The sequence below is a fragment of the Bombyx mandarina genome, chromosome 19 (genome assembly GCF_030267445.1).
Source record: "Bombyx mandarina strain Sakado chromosome 19, ASM3026744v2".
NCBI classification, from domain to species: domain Eukaryota; kingdom Metazoa; phylum Arthropoda; class Insecta; order Lepidoptera; family Bombycidae; genus Bombyx; species Bombyx mandarina.
Window position 1 is genome coordinate 2496589 of NC_143225.1, and position 26608 is coordinate 2523196.

Genomic DNA, 26608 nt, shown 5'->3' on the forward strand with positions numbered 1-26608 from the left:
CCAGATCGCAGAAAGCTATAGTAAATAACACCATGCTGAGACCACCAAACAGTTACCATTACCTTACTATAGGTAAGCTTTGCTTTAGGACACTGTTGCGGCGCTTGACCTGGGGTCAGCCATTGCATTTTTCGCTTACGATTATCGTAAAGAATCCACATTTCAGCACATGTCACAATTCGATCCAATATTCCTTCATATCTGCATTGATTCAACAAGGTAACACAAGCTTCAACACGCGTTTATTTCTGCAGATCACTCAAATCATGACGCATCCATTTTTCATATTTTTTTATTTTATTGATTTGACACAAACGAGCCAATATTGTAGGTAAGGTAACGTTAAACCATATCGCTAATTCCTGGGTAGTTTGGCTCCGATCGGATTCAACCATCTCTTTCAATTCATTGTTATTCACATGTGTGGGCAGTATTCCCCGTGGTTCGTTTTTAAAATCAAAATTTCCATCACGAAAGCGCTTAAACCAAAATCGCACCACTGCGTTCATTAGCAATCCTCTTTCCAAACGCAACATTAATATTGCGAGCTGTTTCTGCAGCGTTAGTTCCGCGTCGGAACTCGTATTCAAAAATCACTCGAATTTTCAAAGTATCCATTTTTCTTGTCAAAGCTGAATAAAAAAACAACTGAAAGTCGATAATCGGATGTTGCACATTTTTTAAAAGAAGAACCCCATAGGTAGGTACCATTTGAAAAAAGTTTCACTCAAAAATCTCAACCCATGAAGGTTCTATGTCAATTCGAAGTACCTATTACAATAGAATAACAATTTCATACTTTAATCCCTATTATTAGGAATTTCTATTTGAATTCGGTATCGAAATAAGCAATAATTTTCTGTAGTTTAAATTTATGTTAATAATTATGCAGGGTATGATTAAATAAACAAATTAAATGCAGAATTCAAACGGAATTGTCGCACAAATGGTCCTTGAAGCCGAATTGTCGTGTGGAATTCTCGGCTGACCGACATATTTGATTTTGCTGGCAAAGCGACGCGAACAAATCATTAACTAAACCAATCTGTCGCGATTCTAAGTTTAATTAAACGAAATTCTGGAATTGTAAGTACGGTATGACATCTTACAGTCTTATTCCGATTCTGTTATCGGTTTGCTAAATATACTAATAGAGTTTAGCTCAATTGATTTTTAATGAATAACACTTCTAGCCTTATAAAACTCTGTAAGAGAATTATAATATAAATAATAACGTTATAAGAATTAATGCTAGATTTATATGTAGATTGATTATAGAGATATATATGTGATTGTATATATATATATATATATACTTTTTTGTGTATGTATTTGTAACTTAATATAAATTAATATAAATTTCATTTCACCTACCACTATTCTCACTCTGCACTACCTTTGGTTGACTGGTAGAGAATGCTTTAGGGATTAAGTCCGTCAGTATACATTTTACAATTTTTTTTTTTATTGCTTAGATGGATGGACGAGCTCTCAGCCCACCTGGTGTTAAGTGGTTACTGGAGCCCATAGACATCTACAACGTAAATGCGCCACCCACCTCGAGATATAAGTTCTAAGGTTTCAGTATAGTTACAACGGCTACCCCACCCTTCGAACCGAAACGCATTACTGCTTCACGGCGGAAATAGGCGGGGTGGTGATACCTACCCGTGCGGACTCCCAAGAGGTCCTACCACCAGTGATTACGCAAATTATAATTTTGCGGGTTTGGTTTTTATTACACGATGTTATTCCTTCACCTTGGAAGTCAATCGTGAACATTTGTTGAGTACGTATTTCATTAGTAAAATTGGTACCCGCCTGCGGGATTCGAACACCGGTGCATCGCTATATACGAATGCACCGGACGTCTTATCCTTTAGATCACGACGACTTCAAAACGACTTACATGATGTGTAATAAATAAATAAAATAAAATTAAAGCTGAATTAATTGCCTAGGCGGGTTACAAGTGAGAGTATCTAATGACAGTCTCTTTAAGGACCTATTGTTAGTTGGTTGGTACTTGCTACTTTAAAACTTTAAGTACTACTTTGAAGGATTTCGGCTCCGGTGTCTTATCGATTCAATCGATATAAATGTTATCGATTTGGTCACGAATGATTTAGTTAGAGAAGAGAGCGAGATTTCGAATTTTAGCAGTGAAATTTGATAATATCCGGATAATACCAAACGTATACTAAAGGGGGAGTTGATTCGTTAACCCGCCCAAAGTAAATATAAATCGCAATTACCAGCTAATTACCTGTTGCTAAAATAAATACATCAAAATTCTAATCGAATTACATTGAAAAACGTTTAACGCGTGTGTTTTTCAGATCACTGTAGGATCAAAGGATGTATTTTTTTTTGGTCGGCGTTTTCCGGATTTATCGAAAATAGTATTTAGCTTTCGTTTTCAATTTTTGAAACAAAAAACAGAGTGTTTGCTTTTTAAAGAGAGGCGTGAATGATAAATGAATGTTATTTGTTAGGAGAGAAATTCGAATAAAAATGTTTTAGGATTAGTTTTGGTCGCAGCGGGAGTTCATCGTGCGTCGCAGTATTTATTAACCGACTCATACTTGACACCGCAGCTTTGAAGTCGAAACCAAAATGGTTTAGTATCACATTAAATATTAACTAGATGATGATTTTTTGATAACGCCATCTTGTTGTGTCTTTAAAGCGGTTAGTTGCCCTCAATTAAGAAAAATAGTATTATTATTCGCCAATAGATGTCGGGAAGAGTTGATTATTGAAAACACGAATAAAACAACATTTTCTGAAAATAAATCGTAGTTAAATCGATTTATCGCCCCCGAAATCCCCTGTATACTAAATTTTATGAAAATCGTTGGAGCCGTTTCCGAGATTAAGATTATATAGGTATATATTAATATATAAGAATTGCTCGTTTAAAGGTATAAGATTCCAACAAGAATAATTTCACAGTAGTTGTCTTGAAACTACACACATTTACATAATGAAACAAGTGATTTTATTAAAATAAAGACGATAGATTTTTTTATTTGCAAAAGAAATTACGTTGTTCAGCCTATCATTTGAGAATGTTTGTACTAGGCACAAAGTGAGTTTAGGAAAGCGAGATCCCCCGAAAAACTGGGAAATTTATATAACAATCAGAAAACTAATTGAAAATTGGTCAGAACAGCGTCTGTTAGGCTTACCTAAGTTAAAATAAATAAAATATTTTTAATGGATCAATAAATCTCAACAATTGTTTAAAACACTCTATTTAAGCGCCAGACCCTTAATATACATTTAAAATGGACTAAAAAGCACGAATCCTTTTTAAAAAGGTTTGATTTTAAATTAGAAATGGCTGGAATACATTCACTGATCGACGAAGTGCTACACACAGGGAATAAGTGATTGATTGAAAAAAAAAATGTTTCACGAAGAAATGTATAAATGTCATTGTATTTTGATTTTTCAAGACCAGAGTGGATTGTTTTAAAAAATAATTTGTGACTTACTACGGTATACGAGGTTGCCGTGCGTTAAAATTTTCTTAGTTATTGCTAACACTTGCAGAAATCTTTTCGCGTAATACGTCCTATGGATGATAGAGTAGACAGACGGTCTCAATTAACTTTGATATGAAATATCTACTCTTCTATTTAGGACGGTGTTTTCCAGCATGGGGCCCACGCCCCACGAGGGGGCAATTTAATAATTAAGGGGGACAATTGCACTAAATTAATATAGAAAATCTGTAATAAAATTATTTTGAATTTGAATTTCAGTTTTTTATTAAATGTTTTGAAATGTTACTTACTGTGTTATGATAACAGTTTCATAGTGATTTCTTCCTAAAGCCTATCATTTATGTTTTCTAAGTGAACAAATCAATTTTTAATGTGCAAAATTATTTATGGGGGATATAAAAATTTTAGAAACGTAACAGTGGGGCATGGCACAAAAAAGGTTGGGAAACACTGATCTAGGATTTAGATGACGGCGCCAGAGCTGGCTGAAGGATAGTTCCGTCGTCATACGTAATCGATTGAATCTAGTTAATTGTAAAAGCTAATAAGTTATTTTAACCAATAAACCTCTCATAGTAATTGAAAACTTTTATTATATTTTAGTCAAAACAACGTCTCCTTATATTATTTTAATAACAATCAAATTGTAATATTACATCGGCTGTTCTGCACGACATTTATGTATATTCAATAATAATGAGAGTGTGTGAGAATTTGAGGACCCTTCATTTTTAGAGTCTTTTGTGAACACAATTACTTTTCAGGTCTGTAGGCATTTGGAAAAGTTGAAAGGAACGAATTGCAACTAGGTAGCAAGATTATAGGTACGGTAAGCCGGGTGACTTCCAATTCAGTGAGTTAGGTCCGGGTGAGTTCAAAATCAGCGAAGTACCATTTTTTTTTTTTTTTTCATTTTTTATTTATAACGCCACGTTAACTGCTCCCGTGCTAAGTTCGTAAAGAACTTGTGTTACAGGTACCAGATAACGGAAATAAATGTAAGATTTATATTATACACATACATATATTTAATATACATCCATAGCCCCGGAAAAGACATTTTATGTTTATCATACAAAATTTCTTCCCTTGGCGGGATTCGAACCCGCGACCCCCTTGTGTAGTGATCATGTCACTTATCACTACACCAGACGGCCGTTAAGGAAGATATGAAAGAAGATTAACAGTCCAGCTTTTCTCAACGTTACACACAATGACGCTACGTAATAAATATGGGATATAATAGCGAATATACAGTAAAAAATCATTTAGATCGAATAACAAGACGTCCATTAGGAGAAAAGCGAAAATGTAGGTCAGCATAGTAAAATTGTGATATTGTTTGCAAGGTGACAATCTGTATAAGATGTGATGGTAACTAATATCACGGTATTGTTGCTTTGAAAATAGTATTTTATATTATTTAGCTATTTTCGTTTATTTTGTGACAAAAATGAAAATGATGTGAACGAATTGTTTTTCAATCTATAGCAACAGGATAGATGTTAGCAGATTAATCTTAGACGGTAGAAAACTTCAAAAAGTGACGATTGACTTCCACGGTGAATAGCATCGTGTAATAAAAATCAAACCCGCAAAATTATAATTTGCGTAATTACTGGTGGTAGGAACTCTTGTGAGTCTGCACGGGTAGGTACCACCCCTCTACCTATTTCTGCCGTGAAGCAGTAATGCGTTTCGGTTTGAAGGGTGGGGCAACTGGGGTAGCCGTTGTAACTATACTGAGACCTTAGAACTCATATCTCAAGGTGGGTGGCGGCATTTATGTTGTAAATATCTATGGGCTCCGGTAACCACTTAACACCAAGTGGACCGTGAGCTCGTCCACAGAACTAAGCAATAGATAAAATAAATAAATAAACTATAACCCAAAAAACTCGTGAAACTGGCGTAGCAAGCGGTGATATGAATTTCTTAGCACCTGTTAACGAAATGAAGTGTGCTCAGTTGAAAATATTGTAATAATTTTTGGCACTATATTTGAAATTATACTATTTTTTATAGTTAGTTAACAGGATAGTTTTTCTTGGACATAAACCGTAGAGGTATAATTTCCGTTTGTACTTATGTTTTTTCCATGAGCTCAAAAAAAAAATATGATTTTTCGTAAACCAAAAAGATACAAATATCACATTTTAGGGCAAGAAACTTAGCTGGCTCTATGGGTTAGTTCGCCCGTCGAACTCTTCGTTGCGATCGACAAGCTCGACGAGGACGGTGACCGGTGCTTGTGGGACCTAAAAGCACCACCAGTGAATCCGGGGGATGCGACAAGACATGTTTCGGGCGATGGCGGCTTTGCATTGCCCCGTTGTCGCGGTTGGATAAGGATACACCGCTGAATCAGATACATCGTGGTTCGAGGATTACGGTTATCCATCGTCTGGTCGCTCTTTCGTAAAATGTGTCGTCTTCACAGGTCTCACTCACCTATTCCCAATCCAACATAAAATAAAATGTAAGAAAATCGTGGGTGCATGCTCTGCTTTCCATTCAAAGGTCAATTCTCCTAACATAACCGGTCATCGTCCTCGTCGAACCCGTCGCTCGTGACGAAGGGCTCGACGAGTAAATTAACCCTCAGACACAGCCCACTGAATTTCTCGCCGGATCCTCTCAGTGGGTCGCGTTTCCGATCCGGTGGTAGATTCTGCGAAGCACGGCTCTTGTTAGGGTTCGTGTTAGCAACGTCATCAGGTTTGAGCCCCGTGAGCTCACCTACTAGTCAAGGCTACGCTGATATAGCCTCTCAAGGCTCTCAACTTCCAACATAATCAGAACCGTATCAGAATTGATTTTACTTCTGGCCTATATTTTATGTTAAAATGGTTTTTACGAGTGTAATTATCTTTTCTGGTACTCACACCCCCCGTTTTCAAAGTCTTTGTTACCACAAAAGGCTTTACGTATTTATAATTAACTCCGAGAAGGAAATTAAGAAAGTTTGCGGAACCGTTTTTAATGTAAATATGTGATTAATATCGAACACTCATTAGGCGGATAATTAATAATAACGTTAATGAACAATTATTTTATTTTCGGTAATGAAATTGCAAGTCCTAATAATCGGGAATAGGTACTATAATAACACTTATTATGGACGCCTCATTATATTCCCGACCCAGATGACGACGGAATAACCTAAAGCCGCCGTCGTCCTACGGCCGTTTTCAATAACCTATCTATCCCTAGTTTCGGTTACTAAAGATAGACAAATCTATTCTTTTGTCCTTACTTACGTTCCAATAACCTATCGACGGACAGCAGTTCCTATCGGATTTATCTATCCATCGTCGGGAGGACGCTTAACCTACTAAAGATAGAACGCTCATACAAATCGTGCTTACTTCCGTTTCAATATTAGTTTTAAGTAACTCTCCGGTAGGCGACGCTATCTCTAGTAAGGGCATTCGCTTATCTGTCAAAATTGGCCGGTTACATGTTTATCTTTCGAAAGTAAATCGCTATAATTTAATAAATGTTTCTCTTTATAATGGCATGTTGTAGAAGTGATGATAGTGATATGGAATTATTTCAAATGATAATGGATTGTGATGCAGATAGTGATAGTGAGGCCGATATCATATGGTTAGGAAAATAAAGATCGTCTGAATTACATAGCTAAGATCAATAATTACGAATTTGACTATAGATTTCCGAGCAAAGGTGTTGTGAATGAATTGACTAATTTAATGAGACCATATTTGAGTGTAACGTCAAAAAGGTAAGATAAATTTTAACCATAAAAGTACTCGTTATTACAACTTATATTTGTTTATAGCAATAGCAAAATTATACCCAATTTTTGTTGTGTTACAAAATCACACTCGACAGGAATTTTATAATACTGCTGGATTCCCATGGTGCCTTAAATTACATTCATATACTAATACAATAACCTGGTAGGTTATTTACCTTCATTCTTATTATATACACACTGATACCTTTACATTTTATATTTGTGTTACAGATTCAAATATAGGAGAGGAATTTAGAAATAGAAAAAGAGTATTTTGAATGTGCAATTTGTGTGCAATGCATCATTGATGTTTCAAAATGTTGTTGCTTGGTGGCCTACTACATGGTGCAACTATAATTAACCATTCCGATTGAAAAGGTATTTCTTATTTAGGTGTTTATATGAATTTATGATTATGTTAATATGACACTACTATAGTAAATTATCTACATATCAAGAGAACATTGATAACAAGGTGGACTTGGAAATTGCTATTTGCTTGCCGATAGAGGCTATCCCCACAACCCTATCTTTTAACATGATTAATTAACCCACATACTCAATTGGAACGATTTAAAATGAATCACATATTAAAACAAGAGATACTATAGAGAGGTAATATTTTTTTAAGTTAAGAGTTTGTTATTCTGTATTGTAAAATAAAGTAAGCGAATAATGTATATTTTTCAGATGCATTGGTGTTTGTAAAAGAAGACTCCCTGTATTATCATTGAAAAGTAGATTAAAACTAGAAAATATGCAAGCTGTTATTAGATATATAGCTTAGATAGATAGCTGCCATGCTGCATAGTATCGTCAGGAGTATGAATTTAGAAGAATTAGAATCAGAAATTTCAGTCGCAGATACATAACAATTTTCCAGAACGTACATCTGAAATACAACTACCTATAAATAATTGTTTCCAAAGATAATTTATAAAATAAACTCCAATGATAATTTGACTATTTTTTATTTTCCAAAATGATAATTACATAGTGGTTAGTACATGCAAGATATTTAATTTAGAATTTGTACATATACTTAAAAAACTATCTAACATAAAATTATTATTGCCTACTTAATTTATGAAATCCTTTTAAGTAATTTTTAATTTTTTAATCTAGCATTATCTAAATCTAACTTAAGTTTTGCTACAACAATCTCTTTTTCTTCATTTTCCAAATCAAGCCTCTTTTTTGCTATTAGATATTCTGCTAATGCATTGCATTTCTTTTCTTCCATCTTGTTTCCGCTTGGCTGTAAAAGTGTTAAAAATATATGTGACCTACAACAATTTGCATGCTTTATCCAAAATTTCATCTGCAATCCTTACCACCTCCAGCCTGTAACAAAGAGCATAATTATTTCAAATACTATGTACGGCAACCTAAAGAAACAATCATGTTTGTCAATGTGTTATTAGAGACAAACTATCAACTAATTATACTAACCTTACTAAGGTTGTTTCTTATGTTGCCGTAGCGTTTTTTAAGTTTTCCATTTTAGTCGAAGCTGCGATGGAGTTAATGGGAAACGACGAATCGACGAATTAAAATCATTTACAAGGGTTGGCCAAGCCTGCTGCTTCAATTTATTGTTTGTGGCATTTGTTGCCTTATTATTGATGTGTTTTTTTGCCGCCACAAGTTCTGCTAGAATCATCGTCTCATCTTTTGTCATGGGTGCTGCCTTTCTTGACTGAAAAAGATATATTTTCTAAACTTGAACTCAAAGTCTTCAAAGTAAAATTATTATTATCAATGTAGTTCATAGATACTTACAGAATTCATTTTATTTCACTGTAGCTCTTTAATTATAAACACACTTAGAATTATAAACGAAAGTTTTAAAGCGTTTTGGAGGCAAGTCATCATCTAATATAGTAGGTAAACAAGAGAAAAACAAACCAAAGAAACTGATCACTGCTTATTGGCAAACGGACTGTCAAAACGTTTCGTTTCATAATTTCGACTAGGATAAAAATAGCAATACGTCCAATTTAAAAAAATCTACATATTTTTTTATTACTTTTTGTTATAAACAAATGTGTTTATGATAGTCTACGATATGCTGGTTAAATTATAGTTATAATTTAGAATAAAATAAAATAAGTCTAGATCCTGATGTTGTTTCGTATTTGTAGTAGAACGAAACGTATCAAGAGGCTCGGATAGATCGGAGGGAAGAAGCTATCTGCTGTTGGTTAAAGAGAGATAGCACTTATCCGTGATTGTGAAACGCAAAATAAGGATAGATACGCTCTTGCTGATATTCGGCGATAGCTATCTATCCGTAAACTCAGATACGTTATTGAAAACGGCCGCTAAGCACATCTTATCGGATCTTCTCGATCCACACTCGTGTTATCATGACATGACATGATTGGTTTGGGACATGATTGCTTTAAATAGGCTTGTTATTTATCTTTGTTATATATCTATGTATCTTTAGGTACGTTTAATTCTCATTACATGACGTTCTTTCATCACGAAAGCCCTTTTGTGAAGACTTAACAGGTACTGTTTTGATAGCTAAAACGACTTAAGTGCCAGAGTTTAACACATTCTGACCCTTTACATTGTCCATTAACGAAAGGATCCGAGGTCCGATTTGCCGTGAACTACGGATGTTTAATGTGTTTAAACAGAGCAGTGAAGATCCAAGGTATATTACACATACAAGCATATACCTATAGTATAAGGTAGTAAAAATCCGGGGTTTTACGCGGTTTTTATGGATGAAAATGATTTTTTTGAAGTTTTTTTTTCCTACCTAAGCGGATTGCCTTGATAGGCTATGTCAGCTAACAAGTAGGTGAGCTTACGGGGCTCAAACCTGACGAAGTTGCTACCACTAACGCTAGCAAGAGCAGTGCTTCGCAGAATCTACCACCGGATCGAAAACGCGAGCACCTTTTTTTTTATTGCCCTTGTAGGCAGACGAGCACACGGCCCACCTGATGGTGAGTGGTTACCATCGCCCATGGACTTCAGCGATGCCAGGGACAGAGCCAAGCCGCAAGTATAATGGTTGCTCTTTGATTTCAGATATGCTTTATTTGATTGAGTTTTTGTTGTCACTTCTGTTACAATGCCATCAATGGTAGCAATTGAAAGAGTAGGCTGCGCACGAGTACTATATAAACAAAATTAATATTACTTTTACGGATTTAATCTTAAGTTTATTATTGTCTATATTTTACAATATTCCCAATATTCTGAATAATTTACTTTAATTACGGACGACTGGAAACTAAGATGGTGCTCTTCAGAAAACAATGTTTCTATGCGTATTAAGGGATCATCACAGTGAAACATGACCGATATAATAAATTAACTATAATATATATAGTGGTCCCGCAGTAGTCGAAATTCGACTATAATTAATTGAAATTATAAGTTTGAACATTATTATGGTTATAATGTCAAAGACTATCATTTCTATAATCACAGATTTTGCCAAGGCTACACTATAGACAAATAATATTAAAGATAAACAATATTATCCTATTTTCAATTTGACCACAGACTATTTGCATGAACTAAAGTTTGACAATAAACAAAGTGTGTGTGTCAAATACATGGCAGTGTCTGTAATGTTTTCTTTATTGATTTAATTAATGTATCTTTTATGCATTACTTAAAAAAAATATTAGCATTGTGCACTTCTTCTCTGTATTCTCTATAAGTGTGGGAAATTTCTCCTCCGTCCGCGCATTTTTCGTAAAAAGGGATACAAAGTTTTTGCTTCACGTATTAATATACCTATAGATAATTAACTGTACAATACCAGATTTTAAGCGCAAAATTCTTCCTTTGGTTAAGAAACGCAAAAGTTTCACAGTTGGCTGTATAATTTTTATTTCGATAGCAAATTGTTTATTAAGAAACTGTCAGTGTTTATTGTCATTGGACGGTATTTGATTGGGCACTAATATAAATGCTCTCATTCAATTTAAGATGTTAAGAACTTTATGACATCTGTCTTATGTGACGCCGCGTATTTCATGTTTAAAGAATTTATAAAGCCTAAGTTTTGAAGACATCGATAGCTCTTGACCGTTTTTTTTATTGCCCTTTAGGCAGGCTAGCATACGGCCCACCTGATGGTGAGTGGTTTTCGTCGCTCATGGACGTCAGCAATGCCAGGGGCAGAGCCAACCCGCTGCCTACCGCTTAATACTCTCCATAAGCCTCGTTTGAAGAAGGACATGTCATAGCGCTCGGGAAACACCGTGGAGGGGAGCTCATTCCATAGCCGGATGGTACGTGGCAAAAAAGATCTCTGGAAACGCACTGTGGATGACCGCAGTGGCTCCAGGTAGTATGGATGAACTCTACTCCGGTGGCGGGCGGTGCGATGGTAAAAGCGAGATGTCGGTATCAAAATTGGTGTTGCCCGTTGACATCATAGCCTCAATTTGAGACATGAGGTCCACGTCTCAACAGTACATAACGGCTGTTCCATCCTACAAGCCGGAACGCGCGATCCTCGTGACAGTAATATGCATGGTAGTATGAATGGGCAAAAAATGCGTCCTCACCACTTATAAATAAGGTCACTTTTAGCTCGTGATTTATTAAGGTAATAGATTATATTTAAAAGATAATGAGGCTCTAAGCAATTTAGCGTCACTTGCGAAATAGCGCTACTTTGTAACAGACCTATTAATTCTGGACGATTTATGTTTAGTAACTTGTTGCTGGGAAAATTGTAGGCCTGCATTTGATGGTGCGTCGTATTTTTCAGTCTGCCGCTAAGGAAACCCCTTGTAGAAAGTTGTAGTAAACATTTTGCACTGTTAAAAGATAAAATATGTTTTTTTTTACTGGTGGTAGGACCTCTGTGAGTCCGCGCGGGTAGGTACCCCCACCCTGCCTATTTCTGCCGTGAAGCAGTAATGCGTTTCGGTTTGAAGGGTGGGGCAGCCGTTGTAACTATACTGAGATCTTAGAACTTATATCTCAAGGTGGGTGGCGCATTTACGTTGTAGATGTCTATGGGCTCCAGTAATCACTTTACACCAGGTGAACTGTGAGCTCGTCCACCCATCTAAGCAATAAAAAGAATCATAAAATAGCTCTAAAATTTATTTTAATGTAATAATTCAAAATTTAATTAATGTAATGTGATTTTTTAATCTTAATCTAACTTATATACTAATATTCTAAAGTACTTGTACTAAAATAATAAACGTAAATATTTATAATTCATTCACAATTTTTGGAACGGGTTTAACGATCTGGCGTTAAACTAACTTATAGCCCACAATTAACCCTAGATTAACACATAGGATACTTTTATTAAGGCGTTAAACTAACTTATAGCCCACAATTAACCCTAGATTAACACATAGGATACTTTTATTAAGATAAACGATCAAAGACTCTTTATAACAGTTCTAACAATGGCTTCGTTAGTGATGTACTCAAGGATCTAGAAATTGATGAGTAATTTATAGATCAGACCAGTACACGTGTAACAAACAATTCTTCTTTATAGCGGGAAAATGCATCGTGCTTAATTTACAAAAATTATAAATTTGACTTTATTTTATTTATACTTAACGTTTTTAGTGAAAATATGATGAGTAAGATGCTTGAATATTGTTATCGAAGGCTTTTTTCAATTTATTTATTTAGTGTTTGTTAAAATTTTATGTACTATGGCCCTTGCCGTGCCATTATATAGCTCAAACATACATAATGAACCGCTATCCCGTAATTTTGTTCTCGGAAAACCAAGGAAAAGGTTAAGTGCCATTGAAACCCACATTTATAACAATTACTCTTGACTGTAGGGTCAATCCTTCTTTGGTTTATTGTAATAAATTCTCGCTGCGTATCCTTTTATATTGTTACGAGCTGAGGCTCAAGATAAATAAAAACTCTCACCTAAATACTAATTCAATTTAAAACAATTCAATTTTACAGAATTTTACAGAAATTAAGGGTAGACTGAATTATCTTAATTCACTTTCTTGAGGTGATCCGTTCGTAGCTTCGCTTCGAATAGAACTGTCTTCGTGTCACGCTTATTTAGTCATGTCGACTATGTTTTCCAGAATATTCCCGATACAACTGGAACATTCAAGGATGTTCTAAACTCGTTTTGTCTGTATCGAGAGTATTCTCCGGGTCATTCGAACTTTCAATCCAACTGGAACACTGAGAGAAAATTCTAGAACATCCAAACGGTGTTCTAGTTCTTTTCATATCTGTTTTTGCTTTCCAACGACAGATGGCGTTAATCGTAAAGGCATAACAATATTTTCGGGGGTATCTAAATTATGAACACCATTATTTAATTGGTTTTTACCACGATTTCTATATTTAATTAGTTCCCGATATTTCTTCGCTGTTGTAAGCGCTATGATCGCGAATAGACTGGTGTATATATTTCTTATTAGCTTTCGTTTTTCATTAAGCGATAATTTAACGTTCACGCTCGGCTTATTTTTACATAAATTAAATAGATTTGAACATCAACCAACAGATCGTCGGTACGTAGCCTTTAAAACTGTTATGTCTACAATTCGTGAAAGCCTAAGAAAATATAGCTTTAACGCAAATATTGTTCGACAGTTCGACATTTTGAAATCAATTACGTTGAAGCAGTATCTAGTTGTAATCACTTAACGGCCGTCTGGTGTAGTGGTAAGTGACATGGTCACTACACAAGGGGTCGCGGGTTCGAATCCCGCCAAGGGAAGATATTTGTATGATAAATATAAATGTCTTTTCCAGGGTTATGGATGTTTATTAAATATATGTATGTGTATAATAAATATCTTACATTTATATCCGTTATCTGGTACCTGTAACACAAGTTCTTTACGAACTTATCACGGGACCAGTTAACGTGGCGTGATTGTTAGTAAATATTTATTTATTGGAACGAAGTTCCTTACGGCAGGCTTGGAGGGGATAGCGATTTTGCTGCGCGACCGAACTGAAAAAAATGTGATAGTAAAACCGTAATAAAAAATCCGTGGAAAAAAGTGCGTGGAATAAAACCGTTAAATGAGACGTGCGCAGGCGCGACAGTCGCATACACAAGCGAGTAGTGTATAATACCTTTGTCTTTCTCCTTCTTTCTTTTCGTTCTCTAATCCCTTCTCTCTCTATTTAGTAATTATTTCCATTTCTATGTAATTTTATGTTGTCAACCAAAAATATGGAGATATATTTTGTTATTTTAATTGATAATTTGAATTACAATTTTTTTTATTTTACGTAATTTATTATTTCCTAAAATACTGAATTTCCTAAATAGTTTCCCGTACTTAAATAAAAACTAATCAGCAAATTTTAAGAGAAAAACCAAGAAAACCTACATAAAATTGAGCACCATTTCTTTTTTTGCAAATTGTGTCGATTCTACATTAGCCGAAGGAACTTCGTTCCTACCCGGTATCCCACGACACCACATTTATTTATTTAATACAAATAATGCTCGGACGTGGTCGCATCAGACAATTTTATGGTAAATGAGAAGAGAAAAAGAAAACAAGCATTACATATAAATTTTACATTAAATGAGAAAAGCAATTTTCTATCTTAATCTATACTATCTATACTTATATACTAATATTACAAAGAGGAAAGTTTTGTTTGTTTGTATTGATTAGGCTCCGAAACTACTGAACCGATTTGAAAAATTCTTTCACTGTTTGGAAGCTACACTATTCCCGAGTGACATAGGCTATTATAATCTGTTTTGAAAAAATTAGGGATCCTTACTAAAACTCCAATAATGTAACCCAATGTGTAAAAAAAAATACCTAAAATATTCTTTACATCGCATGCTCTGTGAAAACGATTGATGATAGAATAAAATAATGTACTACGACTTTGTAGAGCACATTATTATTTACAAAAAGTGTCGAGACAGCATATGTCTAACTATTATAGTCAAGCCGCAACAAGTGTTCCTTTATTTAAAAAAATAAAACAACGTCAATTATCGTTGAAATTTTTGATAAATACCCGAGCGGAGTCGGAGCGAGTCGCTAGTATATTGCATTTCTTTTGTGCGTGTGTTTGTCACTGAACTCCTGATTTTATGACATGGTAACTAAGACCTTTAAGTCATGTCTTATTTTAATTTATATTCTTATTTTTATGAAAAATGATAATATGGAGATAAATGAAATGAAATGAAGATGATTAATTTGAGACATTAATCAACTGGGATGAAATTAAATGAATTGAGATGATATGGGATGAAATATAATCTCAGTAAAATGGTGGTTATTTACTGAAAATTTTTTAGAGGACTTTTTGGAGGATCCCGAGAAGTTACGTCCAGCGGCTTTGTTTCATTTCCCCACATTTGTGCACTTTCACAGATATTAAACAGTTAATAAACCACCGTTATTACACATTTAAGCCCGAAGAAACACTAAATAGACATAATAAAACAAATCACACAACTTCACACCTCGCGTTCCCGCCAAAAAGTCGGTGGACCAATTTGAATGAAATTTTCTGTGTACCTTCAGATGGATTCGAGAATGGTTTAGATTTACAAACCAGCAAAACATCGTTTGCCGGGCCAGCTAGTAATAATAAAAAAAAAACAAGCATTACACATTGCTAGTACGCACCAACCAAACAGCGTAATCTCAAATAATATTATTGTTTATTTAAAGCAATCGATAAATAGGACGTACACTCGTCATCATAAATAACTAATAAAATGTATTTTTGAACCGGCAAAGCTAAGTCGATCTATACGTATGATGAGAAATAGATCTGTAACCAGCACACTGATACATGCCTAATACAGTAAATCTATATAGGTATATGTTGGCTTGAGGGTAGATATTATCTTGTTGAACACCAAGTAAAACGATGTCACATTTTGATTCCTGATTTAATCAACAATATGTTATCTTAACAATTCACTTTAACACTTGTCCAACTTTAACCAGTACGTACAACAGTCACTGAATCACACAACGTAACAAGGATATAGTAAGTGCACCAGGCAAACGCAGTCCAACGAATGTTCATTACAAGGCACGTTCCGCCTTTTTATACTAGCCGGCGCAGCTGGCTTATGAGTCACTTCTGTTGCAGCTGTTGTTTACGAGTTTCCACTCGTACGACACGGCCGGCGCACCTGGCTTGTGTGAGTCACTCCTATTGCACGTGCTATATAACATAAATATCGTTAACGCCGTCACGGCCATACTGACGTGCGCTCGTCCTCGTGCGCGCATTCTTATGGTATGTCTGTGAACAACAAACGTGTTCGTTCATCCTGACATTAACGGATGCAACTTAAAACGTGGTCTATGATATTAACAATCTAGTACGGTTCGGTTCGCATAATTCTTCAGAAAATCCTATACTGGCTATAAATAACCTTCAGACTGCTTACATACCTGGGCCAGTTCATTTAAAACTCTTCAGGTATGTAAGTATGTCCCTTTTAACTTAGACCGGAATTGTTATCCCTTCAGTTTTTCGAACTGGACCGGATAATGCTAGACCGAATCGCAATCCCTGTAGCTAATTGTTGTGGCTAATCTGGATGAAAATCCCTATAGCTAAGCCATTGGACCGGACAGACCCTTCAATGACTTCACACTTTTTTTTTTTTTTTTTTTTTCTCTTTTTTTTTTGCTAGTCCGGATTAACATCTCTCTAGCCACATACAATTCTCTTTCTTTTTTTTTTTTTTAATCTGCGTGTACGGTAGCGTTTGTTAAAACATTTCTTAAACCAGAACATTTATACGGAATTTCTTCAGAAATAGTGCGAGACCGACCATCGTTTTCTACATTTCTAACACCTGCATCTGAGGTGCCTGAGCTTACAGACATTGTATCACTACCCACAGACTATGTTTGCTGTATCGCTATTTGCGGTCAAAAATGTCGCTTCTATTGTCAGTGATAGAGTCGTCATCATTAAGATCAGTTTCATGAACAAGATTAATTAACCCATCTGTGTACGCCGTCACGTCATCGTCACTATAATTTTCAGAAATTTCTAGTAGGCCTGACGGGCCTCGAGGTATTTCACGTAAGTTTTCATGGGGAAATTTGTACACTCTATTAGAACTATTTACATGTCTCAATTTATACCTATCGTTTTCCAAAACTGCAGTAATGTTGAAGGGACCTTTACATTTTCGGTCAACTTACGAAAACAAAATCCCCAGCGGAAAAGAGGTTGACTTTAGCTTTGCCTCGACTAAACCAAGCTTCTGTTTGTGCCCTTTTTTTTTATGTTTTCGCCGGTCTTCGACCGTGCTAAATCAAGATCTGATCTAGAGGGATTATCACTCTGTTGAAACTTTAAGATATTTCAAGTGAACTACCCTGAACGGCAAACGTCTATTCTATTGGAGTAAACCCTGTTACTCGACAACGTGCACTATTAAGGGCGAGTTGAATATCCCCTAAGTGCTCTTACCATCATGATTGGTCTAAGTTACTTTCAGATCAAAGAGTGACTTGTTCATGAAACCGCTTACCATTGAATAAATTACTATGACTTTGTTTTATAAGACTACATTCTGACCCTGAATGGAACATAAAGGGGAAGCCAAAACCACTTATCTGTAACACACTGAAGCTCTGGAACACACGTTGACGTCTCTGGTTGCACCTGCCACAGCACCTGGAGCAGTGTCCGTTTTTCTTCTTGTAGAGCATGGAACACCCAGAAGCTACATGACTCGCATCACCGCACACGTAACAGCTGACTTGCAGGCGAGAGCCGGGCGCCCACGGATGAGGAGGTTGTTCAGGTTTTGCTGGAATATCGAAAAAAGTTTGAGAGCAGTATCTGTCGCAACACCCTTCGGCACGATGCCCAGGTTTTCCGCAGAAATGGCAGCTTCCACGAAAAAAAAACTTCGAGAGCGTTTTGGTTCTTTATCAGGATCTTCGTTTTTTCTTTTGAGGGTAAAGCCACGTAATGTGTGAAATAGACGATTTTTTGTGGTAATAACGACAGAGTTCAATTCCCGACGGATTCTTTCATCACACTGCGACAGTATTGATATAACAAATCCGGTGGCTATTTGTTCTGGCACATTAGCGTCGGGAATCTTCTTTATAAGTTGCCATAGCCGGATACCGGCTTCAGCTGGTCCCTTTTTGCTTTCCATTTCAAATTTAATAACCAGGTCGAAGTGGTCTTGCATCATTAGATAATTTTGTCAGCATCTCTTTAATAGTAGGCCAGGATATCTTACCAGGCTGTATTTTTGCGAGGCAAGTAGCAGCTCGAGCCTTAAGCGAATGTGTGAGAGTCAAAATTAAATCGACACCATCCAATACTTCAACTACTTTAAACGGCCCTTTAAACTTCGTATCTAATTTCGTTTGATTATGCTCTTCGTATTAATGTGTGGACGAGCTCACAGCCCACCTTGTGTTAAGTGGTTACCATAGACATCCACAGCGTAAACGCACCACACACCTTGAGATAGAAGTTCTAAGGTCTCAGTATAGTTACAACCGCTGCCCCACCCTTCAAACCGAAATACACCGCTGCTTCACGGCAGAAATAGGCAGGGTGATGGTACCCGTGCGGTCGATGGCACTATACGGAGCACCCGTCTGGTGCCACGTCCTTACCCACGAGAACGTCGCCGCGCTGCGACGCCGGCAGCGCGCGATCGCAGTCAGAGTTATTCAATGATACCTCACACTCTCCTACGAGGCGGCGCGCCCTAGCGCAAGTGCAGCCGGAGCGCGGGGGCTCCAATATCGGCAGTCCGTGCTGGAGGCGTGGTCTCGTCGTTTGGCGGACCCGTCGGCCGGCCTCCGTACCGTCGAGGCGATCTGCCCGGTTCTCGCGGACTGGGTGGGCCGCGACCGCGGAAGTCTCACCTCCGGCTACCTGTGCAGACTCACAAGACATTTTACCACCATGCAAACTTCTTACCGCAACAAATCTTACCAGCCACCACGCAAACTACAATTTTACGGGTTCCACCTCTCTTACACGATGTTACTCCCACACTGAGGAAGCCAACCGCGAACACATGTCAAGCACGCACAAGCACGCACTTCACCGGAAAAACCTGCATCCGCCAGCGGAACCCGAACACCGCCGCATCGCCAGACACGAACGCACCGGACGTCTTATCTTACAGGTCACGACGACTTCAGATGTGTCAATTTTTCTTCCCCACGGAAACTTGCTTGCTTTCTTGTTTGCTTGCTTGCTGGAGCCCGAAGTCATCGAACGTGTAGTGTTATTGGTATTGAATCGAGTAGATTCTAAAATTTCAGCGACAATTCACAGTCTCATGTCCTGGTTTACTGTACTAGTGTCATGTAACTCTAGCAGTAGTCATTGGCTTAAAAACGATTCGTGTCGGAACTACCCACTCGTCATGACAGATCCATTATTGCGATCGAAGTTTCACTTGAGATTTGCACTTGCCTTAATTTCTTGCAATAGCTTGTTACGTGTTGTATTTCCGTTAGTAAATGCCATGTGATGAAGTCGACAGTCAAACTGGGCAACATGAGCCAGAACGTAAGATGTGACGATTTCTTCGTGGCTCAGATCTTCCATCGAGGTAACAGAGACGTTATTACACGACTTACGTATGCTGCATTCACGCTCTTGTGGCGTACCACTACTAGTATTCTGATCTGCATCATGTTTTTTTGCTGTACTTCGAACATGTTCAAACACGTCACGCCAGTGAGAGTAGAGTCCTGATCTCACTTCTGATGTTGGCTTGAGGGTAGATATTATCTTGTTGAACACCAAGTAAAACGATGTCACATTTTGATTCCTGATTTAATCAACAATATGTTATCTTAACAATTCACTTTAACACTTGTCCAACTTTAACCAGTACGTACAACAGTCACTGAATCACACAACGTAACAAGGATATAGTAAGTGCACCAGGCAAACGCAGTCCAACGAATGTTCATTACAAGGCACGTTCCGCCTTTTTATACTAGCCGGCGCAGCTGGCTTATGAGTCACTTCTGTTGCAGCTGTTGTTTACGAGTTTCCACTCGTACGACACGGCCGGCGCACCTGGCTTGTGTGAGTCACTCCTATTGCACGTGCTATATAACATAAATATCGTTAACGCCGTCATATATATAAAAATGAATCGCTGTTCGTTAGTCTCGATAAAACTCGAGAACGGCTGAACCGATTTGGCTAAATTTGGTCTTGAATTATTTGTGGAAGTCCAGAGAAGGTTTAAAAGGTAGATAAATATGAAAATGCTCGGAATTAAATAAAAATAACAATTTTGTTTTCCTTTTGAAGTGTCCCCCGTCGGACGGATTCCTTGTGTTTGTTTTATGTTTATTTTATTCAAAAGTTTAGAACTTTTATTTATCGATTGAGGCACTACGAAGTCTGCCGGGTAAGCTAGTAGGTTAATATAAATTGTGTGAAATCACCACGATAAGGGAAAGGTCAGGTAGAGAAGATAAGAATTTAAGTCATCGGCTGCCAGAAGACGTTGTATCAGCACCAGCATAAAACTGCGTCTAGCATAGGTTCGACCGATCTTTTTTTTATTTATTGCATAGATGCGTGGACGAGCTCACAGCCCACCTCGTGTTGAGTGGTTACTGGAGCCCATACACATCTACAACGTAAATGCCGCCACCTACCTTGAGATATAAGTTCTAAGGTCTCAGTATAGTTGTAACTTATACTTCTTCAGTAACCACTTAACACCAGGTGGGCTGTGAGCTCATCCACCCATCTAAGCAATAAAAGAAGGAAAAAGAGAAAACAAATCTCATTACTTTGTGTTTTACTTATATTATCACATCGCGCACCCAAACGCACGCAAACCAAACGCATTATTGTCGAGTTTCAAATAATCCAGAGACTAACTATTCTTATAATTCTGTATTAAGTTCTATTTCCGCGAGTCGTATACTTAATTAAAACTGTATTTACAGACGACTGTCGTCCAGTCGTGATCACGAATAATAATAATAATAACTGGGAACAAATCACACACGGTCATCCGGCCCCAATTTAGGATTCTCTGTGTTATGTGTACAAAAGAATGATAAACATACTATATGTGTGTAAAGAAACTATATTTTTCTTTATAGTACATTTGTACATGCGTACTGTACATTTGTATAGCTCCTATGTAATTACCGTACAATGGGGTAAATAGGGACAAAATCGACCTTCAGATTGAATTTTAAAATAGTTCCAATTAAATAGTCACTGCTCAACCAAAGAAATAAGTTGAGTCTTGAACGTACCTAGGTGATAAAAACCGTTACATTATTTTAATTATTCATTTTAAAGAAATAATCGGTAAAATAATGGCCGTCCCAATTTACCCAGCGTCCGGGGTAAATTGACACGGTTAAGGGTTAAATTGGGATATTTGTAAGGGTTGTCAACTCGCAGTACTGCGATATATAGGTAGGTGCCATATAATTATTTATATGGACCGAAATGATGAATACAATCCATAATTTAAGCACAATACACAACATAGTGTAAATTAAGCTGGTTTCTATTCCGAAGCGATGTGACGTGAATGATAATCAACAATACAATGATCAAAAAAGTATGTGCATGTTATATTTTAGAAAATTATTATTTAATTTCCTTAAAAATCACAACTCTGAAACAAAATCATAAAATAGAATAAAAAATAGAAAACAAAAGGCTTTATCTGATTACTGCCAATAATAACAAAAATAAAAGAAATTCTTTCTAAGCGAAATAACTAAACTCAATTAATTCACTCACTCATAATTGGATATCTCGGATTTTTAATTAATGTTACATTTAAAATCTGAGGCCTGTTTTTATTTGTGTGTGTTCGTTGTGAATGTTAACAAAATCATGATTCGATGCGTGAATAGATTCTGAAATAACAAAAGTTTTGATTCATTTGAGTTCTTTTAACTTTTAATTTTTTTTATTGCTATAAAGAACATACGACCGGGCAGATATTACAAGGTAAATGTCGCGAAAAAAAAGTACTTATATATATACTTTTCTTTTACCTATAATACTTACATAAACTAACTGATAAACACATTAACCTTCTTTACATCACGCAATTAAGTGATAGTATAGGCTAAAAAATCTATTATAAGATATCAGTGACAACCCTAACAAGCCATCCCTATTTTGTCTTTTGGCGTTCCAATTTTGTGTTTTCTCGTCCCTAAATTTTCCAGTCTCGTTCCAAATTACCCTACATACGTCCCAATTTTCCCCAAAAAGAAAGGAAAAAATATACATTTTTTATTTTGTCGAAATATTGTATTTAAAATAAGAATATTGCAACTTACCGTTTGTTGTGGTATTTCCAGGTGTATTAAAAACTTATATAAACTGTGATCTTATTGAAAAAACAACGATAATATCACTTTTTTTAAAAGTTCTTTAACCTGTTTTAAAACGCACTTTTCAACCACTATTTTAAATTTAATTTGACGAATTTTTGGGACCAACTTAACTCATGTTTAGTACTTCCATAGTTAACTTGGTTTTTCTTCTATACATTGATAAATATTACCTTAAAGAAAATTAGGTAGATTCCGTGCTACAAGTACTTTGAGAATCTTCCGCAGGTTTGTCCCAATTTACCCCAGGATCCCAATTTACCCCATGTCATGGTATATAGATGGCGCTGTCAATAATGGTGACATGAATTGATAGGTTTTTTTTTTAAGAGATTTTATGACCTGGTAACTGAGACCTTTAAGTCATGTCTTATTTTAATGTATATTCTTAATTTTATGAAAAATGATGTTATGGAGTGAAATGAAATGAAAATGATTAATTTGAGACATTAATCAACTGGGATGAAATTAAATGAGATGATATGAGATGAAATCTAATCTCAGTAAAATGGTGGTCATTTACTAAGATTTTTTCAGTGAACTTTTTGGAGGATCCCGAGAAGTTACGTCCAGCGCCTTAGTTTCATTTTCCCACATTTGTGCACTTTCACAGATATTAAACTGTTAATAAACCACCATTATTACACATTTAAATCCGAAAAAACACTAAATAGACAAAATAAAACAAATCACACAACTTCACTCCACGCGTTCCCGCCAAAAAGTCCGAATTGATAGGTATTGAAATGTTGACCATAGATTATACACTTCATTTTGGGTTGACATCTGTCATGTTCGGGCATAATATTGTTACTAAATTAAATTGGATAATTATTTTAAGAAATTGAGAGTGGTGGACTTTCAATGTCGTTTCTTTGTTTTCAGGTGAGATACCTGTTTTAGGTTTGCAATGTGATTGTACTGTTTGTTACTGTTGCGTACGTTTTAAGCTATTAAAATAATAAACCCTTTGTTTTCAGAGCAACGCCATGTTTATTTCAGCTTAAAATTCCTATTTATAATTCTTAGTAAATTTTAATAGAAAAAGTGTTATATATATGCATTTTTAAATATACATATATAGATAATAAACACCCAGATAAAGAGCAAACAAACCTGTTCAACACACAATGTTTAATCTATATCTATACTAATATTTAAATCTACAATAGTTTTGTCGGATGTTCCGTTATAACTACTGAACCATGCATCCGATTGACTTGAAACATGGTATCCATGTAGAAAATACATGTACTTAATGGATAGGCTAATATTTATATGAGTGTTGGACTCCCTACACCAGTTGCGGGGGTGTTAATGATGAAAATCTTTCTGGGAGTGAGAAATAATAATGTTAATTTTGAATGCCCATCGAAGCGGACGGGTACAGCTATAATATATAGTAAATAATATAATAAAATAGTAAAATCAGTTTTAGTTACACTAATTTTGTAGGAAAATAAACTCATATCTAATACAAAATGACGATTAACAACAAACGATGAAGGTAACAACATCGTGTAATAAAAATTTTCGAGCAAAATTTGCTTATTCAATGTATGTTGCGCGTTTGAGATATGGTACTGGCGGCGTATGTTGCGCATTCCTTGGACGGTTTTTCAGACGAACGCCTCCATCCTCAACGAGCTAAGAGTTGACCAGACGCTACCCAATATAGTGCTTCAGTATTTTGGTTATATAGCAAGAACGTGACAACGTGGAAAGACTCGTAGTGACGGGTAAAGTGGATGGAAGGCGATCCAGAGGTCGGAGCCAAAAAACGTGGAGTAGAAAGTCCGAGCACCTGGACAAGAGACTCAGCGACGAACTTCACTGTGCCCCTGACCAACATAAGTGTCTACAAATCACAATTTAGACCTGTTTAGGTCTGTTATTACTGTTGGTAGGAACTCTTGTGAGTCCGCACGGGTAGGTACCACCACCCCGCCTATTTCTGCCGTAAAGCAGTAATGCGTTTCGGCTTGAAGGGTGGGGCAGCCGTTGTAACTATACTTGAGACCTTAGAACTTATATCTCAAGGTGGGTGGCGCATTTACGTCGTAGATATTTATGGGCTCCAATACCCAGGTGGGCTGTGAGCTCGTCCACCCATATAAGCAATAATAAATAAAGTATAGATCTGTCTGATCAAGGTCTGTAGAGAGGCTGTTTTCTACACCATTAGAGTCCTCACGGGTAGATTCTACTGCCCCGTGAATTACTAGTGCATAGCAATCATGCCGTACAGTGCTTAGGGTGGGACAGCCATATTATTATAGACATATTATAGACCTCAAGTCTCAAGTTAGTTGACGGCACTTATGTTGCTTTTGCGTCTATGTGCTCTGGTGGAGCTGGATGGACAGGAAGCTCATCTGCCGAATAAGATTAATAAAATATAAAAAAAACCTCACATACTTTTCGTAAATACACAAGCAATTGAAAGTTTTACCAAGAAAACCCGTAGCATAACAGAGCTTTAAGATTCGCGTGGCTTATTCCGCAAAGCTTCGACGTGACAAATTACCTGCCAAACTTATTGAATGCCATTGGAAAGCAATTGAAATTTTAGTATCGATTTATATGTAACCTTCAATTACTGCGGTGAAATATTGAAAAACCGCTATCGCGTGAGAGAGTATTTTGAACGTTATTTTTAACGCTGTGTCAACTAATTTAAGAATTAAAAAACCTGTCTTCAAATCCTTAATAAATTAAAGAAGCCATATTATGTTTCTTTAAATGTACCGTGTAATACGTAGGTTATTTAAAAAAGCTGAGTTTAATTCACCAGGCTGAGCCCTCGTGAGTTCGCCTACACGTTAGATGAACCTAGTATAATAAGCCTTTGAGGGTAGACCAAAAAAAAAAGTTTTTTTTTGGCCAAAGAGAGTATTAATGAAAAAGAAATGCGTTGCAGTTGGAGATGTTGTTACTTCTATCTCATATCCATGTACGTCCTGGTGGTGGTGGTGGTTGGTGATCTGGTGGTGGTTGCGCGTCTTGGGATCTGCCATAGGTAGGTAACACCAACTATTTCTACCGCGCGTTAGATTGCTTTCCGGTTTGAAGGGTGGAACAGCCAAACATACAATTGAGACACGGACCTCATGTCTCAAAATGACTGACGATATGCACGCTATGATAACCACGAATTCCGTTAACGTATTAAAATTAGAAAATAATTTAGCGTATCAAATTATTTTAATTTAAATCTATACTATCTATACTAATATTATAAAGAGGAAAGATTTGTTTGTTTGTTTGTTTCGAATAGGCTCCGAAACTACTGGACCGATTTGAAAAATTCTTTTTCCATTAGAAGCCGACATTGTCCCTGATGAACATAGGCTACTTTTTTTTTTTTTTTTTTTTTCATGTGTGTTTTACTGTTTCCGAAGCGAAGCGAGGGCGGGTCGCTAGTATACAATAAAGGGCATACAATATTTCCAGAGTTGCGTATATTATAGGGTCACATATTTTAAATGCAACAGTTAAATAGTAAATGAACCTCGACATCTGGAACATGGGATATGTGTTGATATCATTTTGACAATAGGCCAAGCGAAGAGTATGAGAAGAGTAAAAGACACATGCTGTAGTCATCAAATAGACAACATTATGTTCTCTGTCTGGTAGAAATTTAAATATCTACAATTTCTCTTTCAATTTTAATAGATTAAAATTATTTTTTTCGCTGTTAGAATTTATTCATGTTGTTTGGTTACCAAAACCACGGTACCAAAACATACTTTACATAACACGCAAATTTTAATAGTCTTACGCCGGTAACGTTATTGATTAAAATAACATTTCAATAATCTGTAAAAATGACAATTTGGAGCATTTTTGACCTAAGTCATGTGAATTCTTAACGAATAACGTCGATAATATTTTTATTTCGATCAAAGAAACCTTTGGTCTTTAAGGCCTATTTGTCTTCAAAAGAAATAGTAGACATATCGACTGCCTGGACGTACTTAGGAAATATATTT

General features: G+C 36.3%; 1 protein-coding gene and 1 long non-coding RNA gene across 4 annotated transcripts in view; one reads left to right on the forward strand and one right to left on the reverse strand.

Annotated features, from left to right (window-relative positions):
* AkhR (Adipokinetic hormone receptor) overlaps positions 1-26608 on the forward strand; it is a 153444-nt gene that overhangs the window by 7184 nt on the left and 119652 nt on the right. The gene's annotated exons all lie outside the window — the stretch shown is intronic.
* LOC149500804 (uncharacterized) lies at positions 8228-9197 on the reverse strand. 2 transcript variants are annotated; one of them, XR_016324661.1, is made up of 3 exons: positions 9055-9195; positions 8725-8971; positions 8228-8616 (listed from the first exon to the last, which is right to left on the reverse strand). It is a non-coding gene; the product is annotated as an uncharacterized LOC149500804 (long non-coding RNA). The 2 variants fall into 2 exon arrangements; XR_016324660.1 differs by having other exon boundaries at positions 8725-9197.